Source organism: Trachypithecus francoisi, unplaced genomic scaffold (assembly GCF_009764315.1).
Source record: "Trachypithecus francoisi isolate TF-2019V2 unplaced genomic scaffold, Tfra_2.0 Lachesis_group13, whole genome shotgun sequence".
NCBI classification, from domain to species: Eukaryota; Metazoa; Chordata; class Mammalia; order Primates; family Cercopithecidae; genus Trachypithecus; species Trachypithecus francoisi.
In genome coordinates, this window is record NW_022681458.1 from 80,123,547 (window position 1) to 80,150,051 (window position 26,505).

Genomic DNA, 26,505 nt, shown 5'->3' on the forward strand with positions numbered 1-26,505 from the left:
GAATTTTTTTCGCTACAACCTGAGCGGTTTCTCTTTTGGTTGGAAATGCTTCAGTCCACCCTGAAAAGGTATCTACAAAGACAAGTAAGTACCGATATCCGTATTTTCCTGGCTTTACCTCAGTGAAATCTACTTCCCAGTAGATACCGGGCCTGGTTCCCCTGAGCCTTGTTCCCGCAGCAGCCTGGGATTGGGGATAGGCGTTGCTAAGCTGGCAGACTTTGCAACTCATCACGATGCTGCTGGCCGTTTCTGCTATGCGTCTGATCTTGAGCTTGGAGCGTCTAATCAGGTCCATCATCCGCCGGGCACCCAGATGGGTGGATCGGTGGATGTGTTCTAACACTTGCTGTCCTAATTTTTCTGGTAGGATATATGGTCTTTAGTATCAGTCCACCACCCATTCTGGATCTGTTTCAGGGGAAGTTTGTCGATCCACTGGAGATCTTGTTCTGAATAATCAGGGTAATACGGCAGGTCTCGGGGGCCCGGATCAGGGAGCTGGAGTGCAAGGAGTTGACTGGGAGCCTTTGCCACACTCCTTGCAGTTTGATCTGCCAGAAAGTTGCCTTGAGCAGTTGGAGTGGTTGGCTTCTGGTGCCCTGGGCAATGTACAATAGCCAATTTTTCTGGTTTCCATAGGGCTGTTAGCAGGGCTAGGATCTCTTGCTTATTTTTTATTTCTTTTCCCTCAGCCGTTAGTAACCCTCGCTCCCTGTAAATGGCCCCATGTATGTGTGCCGTAGCGAAAGCGTACCGGCTATCTGTGTATACTGTCAGTTTTCTCCCTGCCCCTAAGGTAAGAGCTTGGGTGAGCGCTATCAGTTCGGCCCTCTGGGCCGATGTCCCCGGGGGCAGGGGTTCCGCCCAGATTACCTCAGTCTCTGAAGTCACCGCTGCTCCAGCATACCTCTGGCCTTGGTGTATGAAGCTACTCCCATCGGTGAACCAAACGAGGTCGGCGTCAGGAAGTGGGCGGTCCTGCAGGTCCTCTCGAACTCCGTGCACCTGGGCTAATATCTCGGTGCAATTATGGAGCGGCGCGTCCAGGTCCGGGTTGGGCAGCAGCGAGGCAGGGTTTAAGGTCGTTGGGGGCAGGAAAATTATTCTGAGGGGATTTAATAGTAGTCCCTGGTAGTGGGTGAGCCGGGCGTTGCTTATCCATCGGTTAGGCGGCTGTTTGAGTACACCTTCGATGGCATGTGGGGTAACGACCCGTAATTCTTGTCCCAAGACAAGTTTATCAGCATTTTGTACCATCAGGGCCGTGGCTGCGATCACTCGGAGGCAAGGGGGCCACCCGGCAGCCACTGGGTCTAACTTCTTTGACAGGTAGGCGACTGGCCTCCGCCAGGGGCCTAAGTTCTGAGTTAACACCGCCTTGGCGACGCCCTTACTCTCGTCCACGTATAAGTGGAAGGGCTTAGTGACGTCAGGCAGTCCCAGTGCAGGCGCAGAGAGTAGGGCAGTTTTAATCTGTTGGAAAGCCGACTCGGCTTCTTCTGTCCAATTAAATGGCTGCTGTCCCCGTGTTGCCTGATATAAGGGCTTAGCCAGCTCTGCAAACCCAGGTATCCATAGTCTACAAAATCCTGCCGACCCCAGGAATTCCCTTACTTGTCGGGTGGATTGTGGCCTGGGGATCTGCAGAACAGTCTGTTTCCGGGCGTCTGTTAACCAGCGCTGCCCTCCTTTTAGCAGGTACCCCAGATATGTTACTTCTGGTTTACAGATTTGAGCTTTCTTTGCCGAGGCCCGATAGCCTAGACTCCCTAGAGCTTGTAAGAGACTTTTGGTCCCTTGGAGGCAAGCTTCTCGGGTCTCGGCAGCGATCAGGAGGTCATCAACATACTGTAATAAGGTTATTTCAGGTTGTTTGCGTCGGTACTCACCCAGGTCTTCATGGAGAGCCTCATCGAACAGGGTAGGAGAGTTTTTGAATCCCTGCGGCAGTCTGGTCCATGTCAGTTGGCCACTTATGCCCCTTTCAGGGTCAGTCCACTCGAAGGCGAAAAGCTTTTGGCTCTGAGGGGCTAAAGGCAAACTGAAGAAGGCATCCTTCAAATCTAAAACAGTGTACCATTGGTGTTTGGGGTTTAGAGTACTCAGGAGGGTATATGGGGTGGGCACAGTTGGATTATGTCCATAACTCTCTTATTGACTTCTCTTAAGTCCTGTACAGGTCTATACTCCCTGCTATTAGGTTTCCGTACCGGCAACAAGGGAGTGTTCCAGGGTGAGTGACAGGGCCGAAGGACCCTTGGTCGAGGAGCCTACGGATGTGGGGCGTGATTCCTTCTTTGGCCTCTAAGGGCATTTGGTATTGACGCACCCGAACGGGGTCTGCCCCAGGCTTGAGTTCCACAAACAAGGCAGGACGGTGCTTTGCTAGTCCTAAACCTCCCGTTTCTGCCCAGGCTCCTGGAAATTGTTGAAGCCAGGTTGCTATGTCCTGGTCAGGGGCCGCCTGCTCCTGGTGGAGCCGGTATTCATCTTCTAAGGTTATGGTCAGGACGGGCACGGGCTGATTTTGGGAATCGGTCACGATGGGCCCCTCAGGGAGGAAATGGATCTGTGCTCCCATTTTAGTTAGCAGGTCTCTCCCTAGTAGAGGACAGGGGCTCTCAGGGATAACCAGGAAGGAGTGGGTTACATTCTTGGCTCCAAGATTTACTGTTCTTTGTGTCGTCCAGGGGTACTTTTTAATTCCTGTGGCCCCTTGTACCCACGAGGACTTGGAGGATAATTTTCCCTCAGTTTTAACTAGGACTGAGTGTTGTGCTCCCGTATCGACCAAGAACTGAACTGGGGACCCCTCCACTTGCAAGGTTACCCTGGGTTCGGGGAGGGGGACCGAACCCCATCTTCCCTAGTCCTCATTTTGAGTGACTAGTACGGGTGTAGACCTAGGGAGTCCCCGTCCTTGCTGTTTCTTTTTGGGACAGTCTCTTGCCCAGTGGCCAGCTTGTTTACAGTAGGCACATTGGTCTTTGCTCAGGTTGTTATATCTGGGGGACCGCTTAGGTTGGGTGTTCTCTGGCTGTAGATGCTCTTTTTGTACAACCGCTGCCAGGACCTTGGTCATTTTTTCCTCTGGAGTATCTCTATATTGTAAACCCGCTGGGCTATCTGAAGGAGGTCCTGAAGCTGTTTTCCCTCCAAGTCCTCTAATTTCTGGAGTTTTTTTCTAATATCTGGGGTTGCCTGATTTACAAAAGACATTACGACGGCTGCTTGGCTTCCGGGAGCCTCTGGGTCCATAGGAGTGTATTGCCTAAAGGCCTCCATTAATCTTTCTAGGTAGCTAGCCGGGCTTTCTGTCTTTCCCTGCAGAACAGAGTATACTTTAGCCAAATTGGTGGGCTTGCGAGCAGCCGCCCGGAGACCTGCCATTAGAGTCTGGCGATAAAGGTGTAGCCGTCCCCTACCTTCTGCCGTGTTGTAGTCCCACGCCGGTCTGGACAGAGGAAAAGTCGCATTTATAAGGTCGGGGTTGGCAGTCGGTTGACCGTCGTCCCCCGGGACCAGCTTTCTAGCTTCTACCTGTATTCTCTCTCGCTCCTCCGTCGTGAACAAGATTCGGAGGAGCTGCTGACAATCATCCCAAGTGGGCTGGTGGGTAAACATAATACTATCCAGTAAAGCCATTAAATCTTTGGGGTTGTCTGAAAACCGAGCACTCTGGGTCTTCCAATTATATAGATCACTGGTGGAGAATGGCCAGTACTGGAGCCTAGGACTTCCCGTGTCGTCTGGGGGCCCTATTTCCCGAAGGGGTAACGCCACTGTGGAGTCAGGCGGCTGGGGAGGGGGAACCCGCAAAGTACGCCCTCGCGTTCGCCCTGCCGGCCCTTTGGAGTTGCTTTCACTTTCAGCGGGTACAGGCACGCTGACCGCTTCCCGTTCACCTGCTCCCTCCTGCGGCTCCTCCCGGGGGGCTGGGACCCGGGGACCGGAGGGGTATGGAGGGGGTTCTGTGGACAGAAGGTCCTCGCTATCTGGTAGAACAGGATGGGGGGGGCAGTCGGTTGCTTGGATTTTAGCGGTCGAGCAACCAGTGCCTTACAGGGTTCAGAGGCTAATTGGAAAGGGGACAGCCAAGGGGGCGGGTTCCCAGCTATATCCTGCCATATGAGGATATATGGGATATGATCCGGGTGATTAGCACGCCCAGGCTGGAAAACCTTGGACTTTACCCTAGTGATGACAGGGAGACAGAACGTCCCTTCGGGTGGCCACCCTACGTTAAGGGCGGGCCACTCGGAGCGGCACAGAGTAATTAGCTTTCCCTTCCTGATGTCCATACCAAGATCATGGCCCCTTGCCCTAACATCCTTGAAATTACTTGTAAGGAGAGATAGGGGAGTGCTCTGGGTATTACCCATCTTGAACAATAGCGCCCGGAGTGACGTCTGCAACAGGTCCTGCAAGGGAAAAGTGAATTGCTGGAACAGGTCCTGCAAGGGAAAAGTGAGTTGCTGGAATATCAACAACAAGTTTACGTCAGTCGCCGGCGCGCGCCAGAAATCTGGGTCAACAAGTTCAGACAAGAATACGTCAGTCGCAAGCGCGCACCAGAAATCTGGGTCAAAATAAGTGCAAACAAGAACCAGATGAGAGCCGGGGGACATCTCCCACCGGTCTCCGCTGGCTGTCCTATAGCGCGTCCGCCAGGACGTATGCCAGCTTCAGACCTCGCGAGTCACAGATTCAGGCGGACTTAGAGAGCCGCGAATTCAGACAGGCTAACAGCCTCAGGCGGACTTAAAGAGCCGCGAATTCAGACAGGCTAACAGCCTCAGGCGGACTTAAAGAGCCGCAGGTTCAGAACGGACACAGACAGACAAAGACGAAGATGGGCAAACACAGACGAGCCGGCTCACCTATTAGCAGATCGATCCTAGTACATCCGTTGACCAGGGGTCTGGTGGGCTTGGGGAATCCCGGACGAGCCCCCAGATGTTATGCCCAGACCGTTAGTTCCCCGAAAAAGACCACCAGAGTCCAGAGTCAAAGCCAAGCGGCAAGGATCTTTAATGCAAGTTCGAACTTGGTCCCTCCGTTCCACAACATACAGGAGGGCCCTGAACAATGCGTGCGCTTGCCTTTTATAGCCTAATGTAAACAGGACTTGTAAAGTTGCAGAGGAACGAGGGAATTCTCTAGGTTACAGCATTACAATTGGTTAACATTTTAAGTTTATACATTTAGCAGTTTTTTTATTGGTTCCCGTGCTCTCACAAACGGCTGTGTTCTTATCGGGGATTTTCCAGGTGGTGTCCTTCTAAAGTTGAGATATATGGTAGTCTTTGAATTGAAAGATATATGGTAGGGAGACATATGGTGGGATGAGCCCAGGAAGTTGAGGGATATATGGAGGGGAGACATATGGTGGGATATGTTTATACTGGGCTCAGGAAGTTGAGAGATATATGGCAAGCACTAGTAATTAGAACAGAAAAAGAACAAGACAGGGACTTTCACATTGCTTGTCTATACAACATCTGAAATCTATAGATAACATTATCGGTTAGGTCCGGCATCAACTTTTAACTAGGCTCAAGGCGCCGCCGGGGCTGTCTGCCTGTAGGGTCAACTTCTAACTAGGCTCAAGGCGCCGCCCGGGCTGCCTGCCTGTAGATTTCATTTGGTCTCTTTCACTCTCATAAATGGGATTAGTGTCCTTATAAAAGAGGCCGCAGAAAGCTCTTTGGCCCCCTTCTGCACTGTGAGGTTACAACGAAAAGATGGAGATTATTTATGAAAAAGGAAGCAGGCCCTCACCAGGAGGGCTGGCAACTTGATCTTGGACTTCACAGCCTCCGTAAATGTGGACAATACATTTCTCTTGTTTGTAAGCTACCCAGTTGATGAGTATTTTATTTTAGCAGCCCAAATGGACTGAGATGACTACTTACCACTAAGTGAATCTGAAGCCCACAGAAAGGCCTCAGAGTTTTCCTAAAGCTTCTTATGCTTCCCACAAATTGTGGAGTGCCCCCGTCCCACTCTCCAAAGTACCCCGATTGGAGAGGTATGATACAGGCAAAAGGTTTTTTCAAACTGCTGGAAGATCAAAATTTGATCATATTTTATAAAAGTTGTCTTTTTTTTACAATGTAAAATATACAATGAATGGAAGGAAATTCTGGAGTCAAGTAAAACACTTAAGTTGCTATGGTCCTTGCTAGAAATAAGGGATTGAATAAAGGCTGAGACCAGAAAGAAACTGGGGGAAAAAGGCATCAGTAGGAATGCTTTATCTTCTTTGTAGGGGCCCCCTTTAGCTCTTAGTGACAAACCTTCCAATTGTCCACGTGTCAAACCAAACAATGTAGAGATCAAATATCAAGAAATTCCTCCTGCAGGCATAGCCTCTGGAAATTTTATTTAAGCACTTGAAAGCAGAGCTCCTCAATAACTCATTTATAGGATTACATACTTCATTTTGTGTTTGTGAACTTTCCTAATTGAAGCTATCTTTGAAATTTCCATATTCACTACTTTTAGCATCAGTTGTCCTCTCCTCACCAAAAACAACTTGGTAATAACCAAAAGACTTTACTTGTCTTTTTGTTTTCTTTTAGGCCTGCATGGAGATTCTGTTTGTCAGGAAATTTTCAACATGTTTGCTCTAGGCAGCCAATAGTATTTTCTTAATCAAATGTTCTTTCTTATTTTATTCACATAATAGATTGGTATGGTATTTCTTTCTTCATAAGAAGTCAAGATTTTGCTTATAGATTATTCAACAATAAATTGTAAACACTCTACAGTGCACAAACAATAGAGCAGTCATCAAGAGAAAAAGGCATAGATGAAAAGAATAATCGTTGCTCCTGTTGCTCTGTCTCACCACTTAGATCCTATCTCTATTACACATTAAATTAGAATTAGACAATTAGTTATTTGCCTCCTCAGCTAGAGTCACCTTCTTCACCATAGGGACTATGTGGTCATTCATTCATTCACTCGTTGGTCATTCATGTATTTGTTTATTCATTCAAAAGCATTTATTGATATTTATTATATACATCATATAATATATATTATATATTATGTATTACATATTATGTGTATGTATAATATATATTATGTGTATATATTATATATTATGTGTGTATATAATATACATGTTATGTATTATATGTGCTGTATATAATACATATATAACATAGTATGTGTGTATATAATATACATTATATATTATATGTATTGTATATAACATATAATGTATGTCTATGTATTATATATAATGTATAATGTGTATCCATATATAATGTTTAAACACACACAGTGCTAGGTGCTGGGAATTCAGAGTTAAAAGGCAAACCTCTGCCTTTGAGTCTTGAAGGAGGCAGACAAGTACAGTTCATTGGCATTACAGTACAATGTAAAGTATTTTTCTGTGGGTAAACATAGTGTGTGCAGATGGTGTTGAGAGAGAAAACCTTATCTACATTGGGAGTTTGGGATAATGTTTGGGGAATATAAACTCCTAAGTGTGTTTTGAAGGTGAGAAGATTCCAAAATAAGGAATAAAAATCTGGAGTGAAACACATGTGGGAATCTCTATGTACCAAAGAATGAATGCAGCATGAGGTGTTTGTATGACCAGTGCCTGATATAATTACATGACACATAGTAGCATTTTAAAAGATTCAAAAATGAACCACTGAGGGTATTGGGTGGAACTAAGCAAGAGTAAGTCTGCAGTCAAAAATCTCCAAAGAAAATGCCTTCCTTCTGAAATCTTTTGTTAGGCAAGGCTCCAGTTCTTGCTGTTAATATGGATCCATAGACCTCTTTTGGCCTTATTGGTATTCTGGAATGCATCATATCATATTTCATTATGCCATATTTCATCTGACCTTCTTTATGTATTTGGAGAAAAGAGAAAATAATTCTCAGAAGATATATGTTTTTTTTTTTCCTTCACTACAGTCCAGCCAGTAAAGGTTTATGTGCAGTAGTGTACATCTCAGGGAGGCAAGCCCTTGGCTGGCCATTTCTACCAAATTCCAATGGAGTGGTGGAGAGTAAACAATGAATTGTAAGAAAAGTTGGGTGGAGAACAAAGGTAAGGTCTCCTTTTACCAAGCAATTGCACTTCTCAATTGAAGATCAAATTATTGGCTATATTTGCCCCCTTTCAAATAAAAGTGAACCACACCTTTACACTCTTCTATGATTTTGTTATTCCTGAGGCTAGTTGAGTTCAAATGTTGTGCCAGTTTTTAGGATGAAATGTATTATTTTGTTACCATGTTCAGCTTTGACAAGTTTTGTATTAGACCACTCTCCCTGGATAAGTATAAGTGTATCTGAATAGTTTAAGAAGATGGTACCATGGATTTCAAATCTTTACTGGCCACTGTATCAGTCAATACTATGACAGAATGTAAGTAACAGAAATCCAACTCAAACCACTTTAAGCAAAAAATGAAAGGAAGAAGGGTAGTTTATCGGTCCATATTACTGAAAGGTACAGAGAAAGATCTGCTTTGGGGTCAGCTATATACATTTTTATGTAACTGGTAACATTCTCTCCCTTGCTTCTGTGTTGACTGCAATCCCCACCTAATAGCAGAAAGTTCCTCAGACTCTCCTGTCTCACCTGATGCTCACAATTAGTAATTTGGGGAGAAGGACCTTCTTTCTTCCAGTGTCCATATTATTCCCAGAGAAAGAAGACTCTTATTGACCATCTTGGATCCTGTGTTCATCCTTGTGAAGGAAAAAGTATAGACCCTTGACTGACAGTCACACCAGAAAAATGCAGTGGGAGAAGCAAGCCTGTAAAGCAGGAGAATCAAACAGCAGTGGCCCATTGCAGAGATGAAAATAGAATTCAAATTAACAGCATTAACCACACACAGGTGCACACCCTCCCCCTCCCCACACACACACAGAGTCCACATTGGGCAGTGGGTAATAAAACCTAGTATAGATACTCAAGACATTATAAATTACTTGGAGAAACACTAAATAACAGTATATAGCATTTAAACATGCTAATTTAATAATGCTACAAGGCCATATTATGAAAGTAACGGTAGTTTACATTTCTTTTAAATTTAGTATTGGTCGAACTATGACCAAATAGTTCTATAAGTTGCCCTTTATTACTTAAGAGGAATGTCTGGTGAATTCAGTGGAAACCTATTTTGAGATAATCAGGAAATAAGATGTATGAAGGGACCTTAATGAGCCAGAAGGTATTGATCTGTGGAACAGAAGATGAGAAAAAATTTACTATTAGTCCACAAGTATAATTTTCCTGTAACTTTACCAAGGAAAGTACTCAAGAAAATTAGTTCAGATTTAATCACAAAATAACTTAGGTCACAAGAAAGAAATTTCTGAATATTAAAAAGGCCATATAATCTTTAAGTCTATGTAAAACTGTAGAGCCATAATACATTCCCAATATGCAGGATTCATGTAAGTATATTATTGGCATGAAAATAGATTTATGGTAACTTTAATGATTTCTGACATTGATTGAGCATTTAATGTGTGCCAGGCTCAGTTGTAAATGGTTTAGTGGATTATCAATTTTAATCTATATGATAGCACTGTGAGATCATGCTATTATTATCATCTGCATTTCATAGAGGAGAAATTAAGCTTAGAGAGAGGAAGCAACTTGCTTAGGTGACATAGTAAATGATGGACGGAGTCTTCAAACTGAGGTAATCTGATTCCAAAAGTGAAGTTCTCATTCTCTAAAATATATCCTCTTTATGATTCTGTTCTGTTTCCCCATTTGTCCCCTAAATCTCCTCAGGAGTTACAGTGGCAGTTGGACATACTTGTAACATTTGACTGTGACACCAAATGTCCTAATCTGAATGGTTAGTTAACTCTTCAAAAAGCCTGCAAAGCTATCATTGCCATGGAGGTTCCAGTACAGTCTCTTGTTTAATTTATATACCATCTACTTTATGCTGGTTTCAGATTAGAATAGTGGGATGGGGGTTTTTGTTGGTCGCATGCTGCACAGTTACAGAAAAAGCAAAACCACCCTGATGTTACTGACTTAAAGAGGAGCTGAAAGATTATGGCCTTTTACTTATATTGAACTTTGTTCCTTATGAACAGGTTCATTATCTCTTCATTGTGACTCAGTGTCTCTCAATTTATACTTATTTTTTGACATAAATCCAAAACAAGTATTTATGATTTAGTACTTCTTTAGGAATGCAGGCTGATTTGTAATGAAGAAATTTTAATGAAGAAATAACATTGACTTTATCTTATTAGCTAATGTTTAAAATTATTTATCATCTCAGGCTTAAGAGTACAAAGTTTCTCCCATCCAAGTACTAACTAGGACCAACCTTGTTGCATTTCTGAGATCAGATCAGATCACATGTATTCAGGGTGGTATGGCCGTAGATATTAGTACAAAATATCTTAACATGTTCTGTAGTTTCCTTCAAATTGGATACATTTAATCCTAAATTTCTTCAATGATAGGATTTGAAAAGTCTTTCAGATACAACAACAAACTAAAAGTGATTTTATATATAGCAGTACTTTTCAATAATAATTTCATGGTTTTAAAATTATACTTAAAACGGCAAATTTTTTTTTTTTTTTTTTTTTTTTTTGAGATGGAGTCTCGCTCTGTCACCCAGGCTGGAGTGCAGTGGCCAGATCTCAGCTCACTGCAAGCCCCGCCTCCCAGGTTTACACCATTCTCCTGCCTCAGCCTCCCGAGTAGCTGGGACTACAGGCACCCGCCACCTTGCCCGGCTAGTTTTTTTGTATTTTTTTTTTTTTTTTTTTTTTTTTTTTTTAGTAGAGACGGGGTTTCACCATGTTAGCCAGGATGGTCTCGATCTCCTGACCTCGTGATCCGCCCATCTTGGCCTCCCAAAGTACTGGGATTACAGGCTTGAGCCACCACGCCCGGCCCCAAAAAGGCAAATTTTCAACAATTATTTGTATAAAGACTCATTGATTCTTCACTCTTGAAATTACTAAAAACAAAATTCACAATACTGATGCAGGATTTTTTGCTTCTTAGCTCAGTTAGTCTGGGTTCTTGTCTCATGACTAGGAAGAAGTAGGCACACAGATACTCAAAGAATGAGTGGAGTAGAATTTTTTAAGCAAAAGGAAAGCTCTCAGCAAAGAGAGAGGGGTTTTGAAAGCAGATTCGCGGTTTCCCCCCTTTTTAGTTGAATACAAAGGCTTCTATATATCTAAGCTGATAGGGCTGCGTTCCATATTTGTATAAGGTGTGAATTCCAGGTGACTTCCCCCATCCCCACAGTGTACATGCAGGCCCTTAGTCCACTGTAGGCATGCTTAAGCAAGCGCCCTGTGTAAGTTCTCTTATCTGCACAAAACATCTGGTGTAAGCACTTGTGGGGCTGGTCAGAGGTTCTCTGGGGACACTTCCCTTACTGTCTGCCTAAAGAAAGCTAACTCCTTTCATTCCCTTCTTCAGGAGTGGAGACCCCCAGTGGCTGTTGGGGAAAGTAGACAATCACCATTCTAAACTGCTTCCTGCTGACAGGGAGTTCTGTTTTGGGAAAGTGGCAGTTAGGACTCCTCCTGAGGTCTGTTTAAGGGTCCATGGAAGAATGACACATCCATGCATGGCTTCATTTGCATTGCCACTTGAAGTTTAATGGCCTTTTAGTGAGAAGAAGCAATTTGTGTTATCAGAAGACGTATATCAACATGAAACAAGAGGGTAAGGACAGCTCCCCAATCCCAAGATTGCAGACATGTCCAGATAACTGGTGGCTATAGTTAACCCTGCTAAGATTTGGGTGCATGGGACTTGACTTTGGTTGACTCCCTTGGTCTTATTTTCCCAAACAAGAAAACCTCCAGGTTATGGGCACCCTATTTATTACTATACCTGGGTAGGATTTGCAGAATAATTGCCCAGAATTAAAATATTGATCCATATTTTTACATTACCCATCCCTTTTGTTTCTTCTGAGCTGCAACTGGATATCACTGGTTGGTTCAACAGGAATAAAACAGAATTAGGCAAAAACTTGAAAACAACTGATGAGATTAGAATTGAATCACAAGTATATGATAAGTTTTGAAACATAATTTTTCTCTCTCCAGTCCTCATTTTTGTCAAAATAAATCATGATAGGATTGAGTTCTTTGTAAAATAAACTTAAGTCTTATACTTGACTTGATTATCTGCATAAAGTACAACAAGAATTGTTATATTTCACATAGGCTTTTAAATTGGTTTTAATATTAATATCAACCCCAATTTTTAAATGAAACCTTAAACATAATTCTATCCCATCTTAACCATTTTTTAGAAAGGATCAAGCAAGACAATTGTCTGTGAATGACAAAATATCTAGGATAGTTACTGTCAAAAATATGATTGACAAAGAAATTTGGGTATTTCTGTAGTTTATGATAGGTTAACATAATAGCCTTTATTATGATTGATAGCATATACTCAGACATTAGAATTTTAGATATCCCACACAATTTTGGAACAAATACACTTGTTGTTCACTGAAATATTACCTAAAGAAGATTAAACATCACTTTGGAAATAACTAAAAATGTCAAATAATCCTGTTTACCTCTCTTTTGGATGCTCCAGGGGCCCTCTCTAGCATCTAAAAGTTAGGGGTCAGGAAAGACAACCTTGAAACTGAAGTTTGATTTTGTGAAGCCTAACAAACAGGGTAAAAGTTTAAACCACTTGATATTATGAAATAGAATTCCAGATTACCGTAAGTTATTTATTTAGCTAAAATGATGACTCAAAAATTTTAGGAAAGGCCAAAAACATTTCATTGTCCTTTACTATTACGTGAAAATCTTGTTCAAGAGAGAGAAAGCCAAATTTTACACTTGCATTAGTCTACTATTAATATCAATCCCATTTTTTTTTTTTTTTTTTTTTTTTGAGAGGGAGTCTTGCTCTGCCGCCCAGGCTGGAGTGCAGTGGCGGATCTCAGCTCACTGCAAGCTCCGCCTCCCGGGTTCAGGCCATTCTCCTGTCTCAGCCTCCGGAGTAGCTGGGACTACAGACGCCCGCCTCGTCGCCCGGCTAGTTTTTTGTATTTTTTAGTAGAGACAGGGTTTCACCGTATTAGCCAGGATGATCTTGATCTCCTGACCTCGTGATCCGCCCGTCTCGGCCTCCCAAAGTGCTGGGATTACAGGCTTGAGCCACCGCGCCCGGCCTTCAATCCCAATTTTTAAATGAAACCTTAAACATAATTTTATCTCATCTTAACCAGTTTGACCATGAGGTGAGATTCTTGTAAACCTTTTATAACCCTTTACAAATCTTTGTTAAAGAACAGATCAATACCTTAAGAAAACCTTGTGCTTTTATTTCAATGCTCAATTTATGGAAAAATGATATAATACCTTTTTGAAGTTAGTTAATATGTTCACACACAGAATTTCTTTTGCAAGATTAATTTTTACAAATCTTTCACCATTTGTTTAAACCTTGAGCTGTATCTTTTCTATTTCAAAACTATTCTGTAAGCCTAAGCAAAAATTTACATTCTCATGCCTTCTTATAATCTTTTACTAAAAACACATTTTACTTTCCTTACACAGCTTGCATATAAATCTATTTTCGGTAGTCTCAACTACATGTTATGATGGCAACTCTTAGCAATTTTTAATTTTAGTGTAAAACCTGGTAAGTTATTTTAATTATGTACCAGGCACAGATAAGTTCTGACTCCGGCATAGTTAGGGATGTGGTTAATTCCGTATGTCCCTAGGCCTTAAAAAATTGTAAAGCAGTTGAGCAGTTTTCAAAGGCCAAAGAAGCAGCTTATAACCTTAACACATTTAGCAAACCTAGTATCTGACCTGCATATTTTAGACCACATATTTACATTTTGAAGACATTTGTATTTTACTGACAATCTTTAAGACTTTTATTTCTCAAAGATTAAAGTCACATGAACTAAAAGGCATTATAGCTTTTGTTTTTCCTTCAAAAAATATTTTATATAAGTGCTTATTTTTCTTTAAGTCAATTAATTAGAGCTCTATTTTTATATAACCATCACACATCTAACACATATATGATTACACAGACAGAAGAAGATCCAATTGTTGTAAGATTTTTCATTTGCCTACCTCCTAATTGGATTATTGGCCTCGGGGTATAGCTCTCCAAGAAGTAGGGCTAGGAAAACATGCGGTTTCCAGGGCCATAAAAAAAGGCATACCTGGAAGACAAAAACAAATTTTGAGAGGGATATATTTGCTTTTAATTCCTGGGGTTCCATGAGGAAAACAAATATTTTTTTTTTCCCAAAATGGAGTCCAGGGCACCCTCTCTGTTTTTCCCTAGGCTTCCCAGGCCATCAGAAGTTATCATAGGGCCTCTGACGTGTGCATTAAGAGTGGCAAGACAAAATGGAGAAAAGTAATTCAGCTGACTGAGAAAAAAAACCTTTTCCAAAAAAAAAAAAACAAGATCCAAGAAGAGAAAAACATATAGTCCTTTTAGATATACCTATAGTAGCTTGGAGATCTATTTTTAATTAAACTGACTGCACTTTAAGAAAATCCTTTTAAATTCCTTATTACCTGTCTTTAGACATGCAAAGCGGCCAATATTTCTGGCTTTTGAGCTTTGCCAAAAGTAATCTCACAGGTGAAACCAATAAGCCTCAACTAAGGTTATGACTTAACCACGAGTGTTCAAGGTATTTTCAGAGGTGGAAAACAGTTTTTACAAAATCTCAAATGTTTATAGGTAGCTCAGGGAAAGAAAGATTTAAGAAAGGAAGCTAGAAGTTGTTCATGGAGGGCAAGAGAATCAGCAAATGGTAAAAGTCACAAAGGTATTAACCGGAAAGTAGTCATTCCCTAAGCCAGGATTGATACCAGGTGGCCATTAAAATGGCAGAGACCAAAAGAGAGCACTGCCACGTGGTTACAGGGTCAAGCTGCCAAGGACATAAAACAAGACGGAGCCCTGTAGCAAAGTTTGTTACTGACCAATTTGCCGGGCCGGCTTTAACAGCAGGCTTATGGGATCCTAGGCCCACATTCTAGCCTAAAGTACCCCAGAATGTATGACAGAACCATACAGAAAGACACTACACAAAGCACACCAGATTGGCTACAGCTTAAGACAGGACACAAATCCTTTTTTCCATTAATCAAAACTTTACAGAGGATATAAGCAGTAATTTTATCATTCATTCAACTGGTTTGCACAGGGAGAGGGAGACCAGAAGTCTGACTGGCAAGAACTTTTACCTTTTTCAGAGCATGTCAGGCTTCTGGGTTCCCTTCCCCTGAGCTCATTTAAGCTAAGCAGTTTAAGGTTTGGGGAAATTAACTTTTCCCAGTTTGGGAATGCATCTAAGGGAAGTGTCCTGTGGTACAGGACACAATTATCCATCCACTGACATAGGGTAGAGTTCGAGGAAAAAGAAGGCTTTTCTTCCCCCAAAGGAATCCCGGTGATTCAGGAGGCATTTGAGAGAAGTACAGACTGAAGATGAACGGCTACCTATCTAGAAAGAGGGCAACAAGGCGTCCCTAGTTCCTTTCTCTTCCTAGCAAATACCTGGGTTACGTGAGGGAGAGAAATAATGGTGTCCCATTCTTTCTTCTGTCCTTATATCCCCAAGTCCTGGCAACCTCGGCAGGGTGCCACCCATGAATGCCAATGCAGCTTTTCACCCATGTTAACAGGGAGGCCTACTGGGTGGGAATTATCCACATTTACCTACATGCAGACTCCTTCCTGCTGTTGGTAACCTTTGAGTTCCCTTGACCTTGTCTATGTCATGTATACTAACATGACTTCTATCTATGAAATGGAAGGGGGCCTAATTGGCAGGAATCAGTCATACTAAGGTAAAGCTGTGGAGCTGGGTCCCCTTCAAACAAGGGAGAGGAAAGGAAGTCCTGTGAATTGGGGTCCTGGGCTAGTAAAATGTCTTTCAAAAGAAAGAAAAAAAAAAACCTCTTGCATAGAAAAGCGGCCTGTATTCACAGGGCTGGGTTAACTCCTGGCACTATGGGAAAAAGAAAAACAAGCAGTTTAAGTGCAGGATGGGGACAATGCCTGGTTGAAAAACCTTTAGCTCTGTGCAAATGTGTTTCTCCACCAGGGAGAGAAACTCTTAATCTTTGCACCCCCTTGGCTCGGCCAGAGGAGGAAAGGCTCCACAGGTTCATGGCAGGACGGGTCGGAGAGTGGAAAACGCCGGCCAACAGGCTGCATGAGGGCCTTGGCCCCTGAGATTGCCTTGGTACCCAGGAAGCAACTGCAGCTTATTCCTGCCCTGCGTGGTCACTGGATGCAGCATGTGTGTGTTGCAGATATGGCCATACACCCCAGCTGGGAGGGGAGGTTGGAGCGAGGAGCAAGTACCTGTGTCCATTGGGTGGGGCTTGGGGGTGCCTCTAAGAACAGATGGAAATCACATTGTCCTGAATTGTATATCTTATGGCTTGGCCAAATGCTCATTCTTCATAGTAATATCTCTGCAGTTTGCAGTAACACCCTTAACATTATTTAAAAAGAGGTACCATGATAGTCCCGGAAAAAAGAAAGAAAATGCCATAGAAAAGACTGAATTGGAATGATGCTGACATTCCCAAACCCTGAGAGTGATAAGCAGGGTGGTGTTGGGGTCCTATCTAGCAACCTGTCCTCTGTAGCCATTTATTCTTAATTGGCACACCAGAGATTTGGTGCTGCATCAGCCTTCAGAAAAAGTCTGAAGACTAGAAGTCTCAGAAGTGGAAGTGAAAGGTTTTGGGTCTCATTTACTCACCCTCCAGGCATCCTGGGTGAGCCCCCAAAATGACACAGGATATTTTGCTTCTTAGCTCAGTTAGGTCTGGCTTCTTGTCTTACAACCAGGAAGAAGTAGGCATGTCGAAGCTTGAAGAGTGAGTGGAGTAGAATTTATTAAGTGAAAGGAAAGCTCTCAGCAAAAAGAGAAGTCCTGAAAGTAGGTTCCTGGTTGCTTTCCTTTTCAGTGGAATACAAGGGCTTCTATATATCTAAGGTGATGGGGCTGGGTTCCCTGTTTGCATAAGGCACTAATTACTGCTGGCTCCACCTAATCCCCCTAGTGCACATGTGGTCCCTTAGGCCACTGAGGGCATGTTTGGGCAAGCTTCCTGTGCAAATTCCCTTATCTGCAGAAAACATCTGGTGTAAGAACTTGTGGGGTTGGTTGGAGGTTCTCCAGGGACCTTCCCCTTACTGTCTGCCTAAAGCAAGCTGGCTAACTTCTTTCCATACCTCTAGAGTGTGATTAACGTGTTCTCCTAAACTTCATTTTGTATCTAAACCAATTTATATATCATATAAACTTCAATAAAACTGTATTGAATTCATCTTGAATTGCCAAATAGTGGTAATCACAAAATTCCAGATTAAATTTGGGATGTAATGCAGGAGTACAAAATTGCTTCTGAACAATTCCAATTTAATATAACATTAATTTTGCTTCCATTGTCTTGTTGTTGTTTATAGAATACCAGCAAGCTTGGTTCAGCAAAACACAAATTCCTATCCAATGTTTTTCCCATATTCTGAGTTTAGTCTATAAACTATTCAATATTTGTCATTGTTTGCTAAATATAAGTCAAATATTATGTACTATGGCTGATATAAAAACATGTAAGTAAGATCATTGTCTTCAAGGGCCTTTGATTAAACACAGACTTTGAGTTTTGAGATCTTAGATTATGTTTTCTAATCTTCTGTGGTCGAATAAACATACTCTATTATCAAGTCCATGCAACCAGTGGGCTGCATGTGGGTCACAATGGCTTTGAATGTGACCCAAACAAATTTGTAAACTTTCTTGGAACATTATGAGATTTTTTTGCATTTTTTTTTTAGCTTATCAGCTATCATTAGTGTTAGTGTATTTAGTGTGTGGCCCAAGACAATTATTCTTCTTCCAATGAGGCCCAGAGAAGCCAAAGATTGGACACCCCTGATTCTGGTCCATGATGAGGAAAAATAAAAACATTTTATGGGCTATTGACTACTGCAAGCATGTCATATGCTATGTAGATAATAAATATAAAATAAGAGTGTGTGTTTCTTGAAAAGAGAAGTGTGGAATTTTAAATTAAGCAACAAATTAGTTTTCTGTTTTTACTAAATGCTGTATGCATATCAATACAATCACATAATGACATATATTCTAAATTAAAATGTTATTTCAGTATAAAATACTGAATTAGCTAGGTAATTAAGTGTGAAAAAATCACACTTCTCTATATTCTGGATGATGAATAAATATATCTATATGAAAATCCTGGTAGCCAACTGACTAAACACCATAACTTGAAGGGGAAGTGTTTATGTGTAATTCTGTTAATAAGTACCTATTTGGCTTTATATGTTCATTATGCCAGGCGCGGTGTCAGAGCCCTGGCACTGGGAAGTGGTCGACTCATTGGTTGGCAAAAAGAATTACTAGCAATAGTATAAGTTTGAAAAAGGAAAGTTTATTACAAAGGAAGAACACTGCAAAACAGTGCAGTGAGCGGACTGAGTGCTGATTTTTCTTTAGGGATATTTATGGACCTTATAGTGGGAGCATAGGATTGTAAAATGAGTTTCAGCATGGCATTCCAGAGATGTATAGAAATTTTTGTTACTTATAAGCTTTTAGGAGGGAAAGAAATCTGGAATAAGTTACCTGCTTTTGATAATAGGAAAGTCTAATTACTTCTAATTTTCCCCCAGATAAGGAGTTTTGCCTCAGGATGGCCTGTTTGATGGTGGTCTTTGCTCCCTTCTAAATTCCTCAAATAAGGAGTTTTTGTAGCCGAGCCCTGTTCAATGATCACCAGGTGATTTTTGCTCACCTCACATCACAAATTTTAAAGCTAAGGGAAGAAAAAAATATCATCTCCTTTAAAAGTTCTATTGGACAAAAAATCAGGTTGAAAGTAGCTGCTTGAAGTAAAGAAGTAAAATACAAATGGTCAGAAGAGGTAAAATTTAACTTGGCTTGAGTACACGGTAATAACCTGGTTGCTTTGGCAACTGAGACCCTGGAAAGATTGTTGATACCTGTTGTCAGGATGGCTCAGGTCTTTCTTCCCCAGTTGTTCTGAGCCTTGAGATAAAAGTCAGACCCAGTGACAGAAAAGAAGCACAGGGAGAGAGTTTCTCTGCTCCTTTGCCCTCCTGGCCTGAGGGTTGGGACAAACATATAGTTCAAGGTGGGTTGCCTAATGAGAGTGGGCTAAAGCAGTACATATTCCATGTATCATAGAGCAAGAATTAGGCAAAGGACACTTATCAAGGAAAAATTCCATAGTAGAGGTGGCATTTTCACACATCCAAGCAGCCCAAGGCCTTGTAAGTTTCACTGACTACAGCTATTTCCTGAGTTAGGAAGTGAATTCCAACTTGGGAACTTATTTAGAAAGAAATCCCATATAAAAAGGTAAAATAACATAAAAGGTCTCATTGATTATCTGGGTGGTGAGATTGTGGGTAATACATTTTCCCCCTCTAGCTGTATTTCTCTGTATTTTGCAGATTGTATTTATAATGGAAAAATATGCAGTTAGATAATAAACCCTCTAAAACTCAATTGTTTCTAAAGAGTTCATTAAAAAGCAGTTCATCTTCACAGGATTTTAAAATTTGAAGGAACCTTAGATATCATCTTCCCCAGGGTTTCTCAAAATTTCCTGATCAATGGCATCATCTGGAACACACTCTCCCTCTCCCGCCTCCCCACTCACCCCCCACCAAAATGAAATATATCAGTAGAGCCTGAGAATCTTGAATTTTTTTAAAAACTGCATTCCATTTGTGACCCCTTCTGCCACATTTCTAAGATCAGGCAAACTTGGGAAATGTAAATATAGCACAACCTTTTCATTCTGTAGTTGAAGAAGCTCAAAAGATAATTCAGCAGAGACTTGTGTTTTATATTTCTTTGATTGTTATTGCAAGTTATAGCTCTTTCTGTAGATTTCTTAATGATTAACTAGTTTAGATGTATGTTTTTGTGATATTTTAATCACAAGATTTGTGTTAAAAGTGAAGACATATGAATTCGTATTGACACAGTCATACTGGAGAAATAAGCTTACTTTCATTGGACTGTAAGCTTGAGACTGAGACCAGAGGGCAGCTACTGTCATACTGAATGATTGTAAAAGTTCTTTAAGAAAGAAGCTCCCTTTAAGAGAACTTACCTAGGCCAGAGTCCTCTAAACTATCTTCCCTGCAGAATATGGGTCTCCCAAGGATGTCCCAGAAGAAACATTTTCTTAGTTCAAATAGTATCCCTTCCAGAAATTAAAGTGAAAAATGAGCATGTTTAAGGTTTTAAAAAGTCCTGAATTAAATAAATCTATAAAAAATTGATTTACCAATATTTCTCAAACTTGTTTCATGACAGAACCCATTTTTAATTATGTTTGTTTGTTGATATTAAACATCCATTGATATCCTGAGGAATTAATATACAGATGATTTTTTTGGAATATACATTTTCATAGATAACTGTGGGCTATATGGCAACTCAAACATGAATATGTTAGAAAATTAAAAACTCTTTAAAAGAAAAGCTTGAGATAGGCATGGTGTAATAGTGACTGGATTAGGAATAAGTGCATAATAGGAATACATTTTTTTTCTCCTTGTTTTAATGAAGCCCACATAGGTTTCTTTTTCAACCATGTCCCAAATATAGAACTTAGCTTAGAGGAACTGAAGAAATACCACGTATATTTCTTTTTCTACTTTAAATATACCTGTTCCAAGTCCACCTGTGTTTTGAAGCCTATCTTTTAAAAATCATTTAGCTAGAAAGGGAAACGTGTGGGCTGCAGAGTAATGGAGAAAAGAATTAAAGAACCCAAATCTCCCTGCTGGGAGGGACTGTAGTTAAAGCTGATCCCCTACCACATTTATAGTCCAAAGAATTGAAAATGGAGAGCCTTCCTTTTCTGCCCCCTCATCCTAATGAACTGAGGTTGTTGGTAGTAAGGATGTCACTTTAATGGCCCAAGCAGAGGTGAAGTGGCCTATGGTGTGAGGAGAACCAGGATATAACCATGGTCTTTTTCACACTTTCTTGGCTCCTCTTTTTTCTGTTGCTCTTCCAGTTCTTTTCTGATGTGGCAGGAAAAATATCACAAAATGATCTGCAACCAGGTCTACTTCCTCCTTCCTATTGACCCTTTTTACATTTGAAATGAAGAGTCAAGCTGACAAATTTCCATGCCATTATCAGGAACACAGTCTTAATTTTCAGGTCAAGGAAATAAAGTTCAGTGAGATTGAGTGAGTTGAGTCAAAAGGGAAAAAAAGGATGTAATAGAGAAAAATATTGCTGTATACTGCTCTTTCCTGGTTGACTGGCAGCTGTCAGTTGAGCTGTACAATCCTGTTTCGGGGTGATAAGCTGTCATTTGTAAATTATGCCCATAGCTATATCCATTATTCATGGGTTTGTATTAGAAAATAATGATTTCAGGCCCTTAAATTTTCCTACCTGCAGGCACCTACATTACTGCTAAAATTGATTGCTGTATTAGTTCTCATACATTCTCTCTCCCTTTTTCTTACCACCTTCAGATTCTACCAACTCACTTTGTGTTTTCAATAAAGAAAGACTTCTCTTCCCTTCCTATATTTCCTTCTATAGAAATGAATGAAGAGTTTCTGATGTGTAGAGTTTCCTTTAATTTTAGTAACTGGACACTGCAAGTATGAGAGTTCAGTATAAAGTTACCTGAAGCAAAAGTATTTTTTAAAAAACGAGTATTACTTCTTTCCACTTTACATAACCTATTACTTGAAAGCAAGTAAAAACTAAGACATAAACCTGATGAATACTAAAAAGAGAAAGATTATGATCACATTTTTATATTTAGATATCAATAATGAATTAAAATAACCCCTCAGCTTGGACTTCTGATTAGTAATTTTAAGATTTTGAATATGTTTCTCATGTAGTTTCCCCCACATTTGTTTGCATTTTGAAAGCAAACTACTATAGGTCACTAAGGTAGAGAGGGGAAAAAATTGGCATGAAGAAAGTTGAAGGAATCTCACCTTTGAGGTAGTTTTGTTCCATTCTAAATATTTAAACTTTTTTGTTTCTTTATTTGTTTGTTTAAAATCAAAGAAAACAACAGAGACATAGATTCCTCAGTGTCTGTTTTCTTTTCATGTGTCTTAATCTGTTTTGTGTTGCTCTAAAGGAATACCTGAGGCTGGGTAATTTATTTTAAAAAAATTTATTCACTCATGATTCTGGATGGCTGGAAAGTTCAAGATTGGGCATCTGCATCTGGTGAGGGCCTCAGGTTGCTTCCACTCATGATGGAAGGCAAAGAGGAGCCAGCATGCACAGAGATCACGTGGTGAGAGAGGAAGCAAGAGAGACACAGGGCAGATGCCAGGATTTTTTTAACAATCAGCTCTCATGGGAACAAACAGAGCAATAATCCACTCACCAAGCCATTCATGAGGGATCTGCCCCCATGACGCAAACACCTCCCATTAGGCCCCACCTTCAACACTGGGGATCAGATTTCAAAATGAGTTTTAGGGAGACAAATATCCAAACTATAGCACAGTATAATGATCTCCTGTACATGTTTAACTGCCAAAAATGAATTGTTGTATATTGTCTGAATAAGTTAGGATGCATCCTGACAGTTGCAGTTTCTTCACCACATTATTATTGTAGCAACTTTGGAGGAAATTTCCTCAACAGCATATGAAACTGTCTTAAAGCAATTGTTTGAATAGTTTTGAAACTTGTGCTTCTTAGCATATAGGGTGCTGAAAAGAAGAATGGGGACCAAGGAGACAAAGCATCGAGAGCTATACACTTCCCCAGATTCAACAGGACCCACTTCATTCTACATCACTTTATATATTGGCTTTCTGTTAAGACTGTGTGTGTGTGCGTGTATGTCTGTGTGTGTGTGTGTGTGTGTGTTGAAAGACTCAATTTGTTTAGGTCAGGCACTCTCAATAAATTTGGTCTAGTTCTACTATTTATTCTGAGCTTCCCAATATCAAAACTGCTTATATATTTTCACTGATTCTAGTCATCCAAGTTTTTATTTTCATAGTAATTTTGAGTTAAGTGAACTTTCCAGAGTCCTGTAAATAGTAAACTGCATACCTAATTTCTGGACTCTGACTCCAGTGCTCTTTCCACTCGGCACTTCCATTTGAAAGCAAGGCCATTTTAATCCCCGTATCCTCTATTTTTTCACCTAAAGTGGCTGACTGCTGAAATTTCAACAGCTTTGTAGCCTGACTCCTAGTCTCAATCCTCTTCTCTACAAGATAAATGCTTTAAGAAACACAGCATTGCTAGCAGACGTGAGTTTTCATAACTAGTTAAAACCAAGTAGTTGAACAAGATATTTTTGCAAGATGAAAATTCAACTACCTGACTCAAGAAAATTAACGTCATAGGAAAGCAAATAATTTTTAAACATAGTAATGAAAATTTAGAGGGTTATTACTCATTTGTTCTGAAAATATCCCCAGCAAAAAAAGAATCTGATGCTACTTTTGTGCCAACAGGTTCAAATGTAGAATTGATATTGTCAAGAAGAAACACAATATTCAAGAATATTAAAAAAAATAAAGAATACAGTGAACTTCTGTTCCTTAGGAAATTATTTTTATCATTGAAAATTAGGATTTCTAAATGTTGCCAATAATGGTAATTCCACACTGCAGAATCCCTCTTCCATTCTATGTGAAATTGAAATCTGTTTCAAAAGACCATGTAGCAAAATATGAAAATACATGTCCCATGGATGGAGGAAATGGCCTGAAACTTGATTTTGTTAGTATAGCCCATTATTAACCCACTTCATTCTATGTGATCCTAAAGGGATTATAATGACAAATACTGGAATAATCGGTCTAAGGTAAGATTTTAAAGTATTTCCTTTGCATTATTTTAATATATGCGCCTCTGTTTCCCAACCATGTGGAATATTAAATTACCTATTTAGAAATTTATGAAATTCAAAAATGAAGTTTTAGAGTATGTTAAAATCGGGGATATACTTTGCTATTTAACCTGCATTCCACTTTTATTTCTTTAGCTTATAAGGAGTTAATTCCTTATTAATAGGGGTCCTTCTTCATTCCCATTCTCCTTTTTGAGAATAAATCCGGAACATAATTACTGGTACATAATAGTTCCAAGAATTTTCAGTTACAGCAGGTAAAAAGTAGGTTGCTAATAGCTGCCATATAATTATATTCAGTTGACAGTTGACATTCAGTTTATGCTCAGAAAATATTAAGAATACACTTTCAGTTTTATGTGAAACTTTTTTTTTTTTGGTATAGCTATCCAGAAAAAGATGGAAAGATTTTGATTAATCTATGAAGATTTGAAGAACCTACTTCTGGAACATTTTCAATTTCCCAAGGTTCTATAGCTGTAGGAAGCAGCAGACATGAATATCATTCTCTTCTCTTGCTTTGGCTTAATGCTTAACCTGAGTGACCTGACACATAACTTGACTGTGGTTCAACCAGTAAACTTAATATAACTGTTTTAAAGTACTGGCATTGTTTGCAACAGCTATTCCCAAGTCTTAGAGAGAAAACTTTTATATTGTAATAGGTTAATTATTTTATTGCACTGTCACCCCCGTGAATTCGCTTTAATATATCCTTTAGAATCCACTGTTTATCTTCCTGGAAAACAAGCGCGCATGCACACACGCACACACTCACACACACAAACCCCACAGAAGACATTTTGGTATTTCCTCCTCACCCCAAAGTGCTCTTTCACTACTTGTACTTTCCCTCTTCCCTATCACTGTATTCTCACTCCTCATCAGCACATCATACCTGCTCTGGTCAGCCTTCTTTTAACTCCCCTTGTCTTACTCATGACAAGCATTGGAAATTCGCTTGCAGCGATTCCTAGACTAGACATATTGCCATCCTCTTCTCTATATATCAAAGCCTTCTCATTTCTGAGATCCAAGTCATCCCCAGGTAAATTTAATAGGCTTCCCAGCTTGCACTGGTCTGTCCCATCCTTAAACTCAAAGAGCACTTAGTTTATTTTTACACAACTAAGCAATTTATTTCTGTATTGCTTTGTGTTTCTTGCTAGATAGCTAGATGGTGATAATGATGATGATGAAAAAGAAGAAAGAGAAGATGATAATAGATTGATAATAGATAGATGACAGATGATAGATAGATAGATAGATACATAACTTGTGTATATATGTGTCTGTATAGTTTATTTTGTTTTCTTAACTATGCCTTGAGAGGTAGTATCATAATATCTTCTTAAAATATCTCTCAAAGTACCTAACAGACTAACTCATCAATTGGTAATTGAGCTAAATAAAGTGCACATTTTATTTAATGCGTATAGTACATTCTCTGCATTCATAAGAGAAGGTTCTGATGTCTGATAATACTTCCTTGATGAGAGGGAGTGGCAACCTCATGTATTCATTCATGTAACATTTATTGAGTTCCAGCCAAGCCAAATAAGATACATAAAATTTAATTCTTCTCCTCCTTTTATATACTCCGCCCTTGGTCTCTCCTTTTTCACTGATGAGGAAAGAGTCCGGAAATGATGGGGAGACACTGTGCTGGATAGAACGTCTTAGATAAGACCATCCTGAACTGAATTGTAAAAGGTTGAGACTCTCTTATTCAATTAGCTTCCAAATGGGAAGATAAGAAAATGTCATTTGTATTCAAATTCCCACCCCTATCATTTAATACTGACAATGTTCTTGACTGCATTGTTTGATTTAACTTGTCTTGGATTCCTAATTTGTAAAGTAGGCATAATATCTTCTTTGTTGTAGACATTCAATAAAAGTTTAGTGTCGTTTCCAAGGCAAAACTGCAAATAATTTTTTTTTTGTTCTCCAGATATATATGGAATGCCTGATCTGAAAAGGATGCTGTTTTACAAACTCTGGTTACAGTGGTGACACAACCCTGCCATCTAGTTGAGTGGGAAAAGATAGAAAGAATAAGAGAAAAATCAGAGTGTGACAAAGTTTATACTATAATAAACAGGGCCATCTGTGAGCAGAAAGGGGGCACGTAACCCAGTCTGGAGGAGCCAGAAGAAGTAATGTTGACGTTAAAACATGAAGGAAGCCAGAAGGATATCAGTTGGGTGGAGCCTCAATCAGTGAGTGTGCAAGGCAGTCACCAAAAGCAGCACAGGGATTTTCAAGCCCAGTGAATAGGGGAGGCAAAGTCCCAGAGGCAGCTGTGGGAAGAGTAGCATGAGACAGCTCCGATCTCTTAACCATCCTCCTTTTTCACACCTCTTTTTCCTTAACCCCCTCACTTTTGTAACTTCTTGCTCTATATAAGCTAGACCATTCTCCCAGGCCAGTTTTCCATTCCAAAATGTTCCCTTCACATCATGGATGACTTATAAACTGGTCCAATGTTCTCAGATAATATACAAAATTATAAATAGAGTTTGTTTAAAAATAAATCCCCTCAGGTCCCAT

At 40.3% G+C, this 26,505-nt stretch overlaps 1 protein-coding gene and 1 long non-coding RNA gene across 3 annotated transcripts in view; one reads left to right on the forward strand and one right to left on the reverse strand.

The window, feature by feature from the left end:
• Positions 1-16,983, reverse strand: part of LOC117094937 — a 32,520-nt gene extending 15,537 nt beyond the window's left edge. Inside the window, exon 1 of the long non-coding RNA XR_004441733.1 lies at positions 16,782-16,983. This is a non-coding gene — a long non-coding RNA (uncharacterized LOC117094937). The remainder of the gene's footprint in view (positions 1-16,781) is intronic.
• The window catches only part of KCNH7 (potassium voltage-gated channel subfamily H member 7), a 498,464-nt gene that overhangs the window by 361,765 nt on the left and 110,194 nt on the right, over positions 1-26,505 (forward strand). The window lies entirely within an intron of this gene.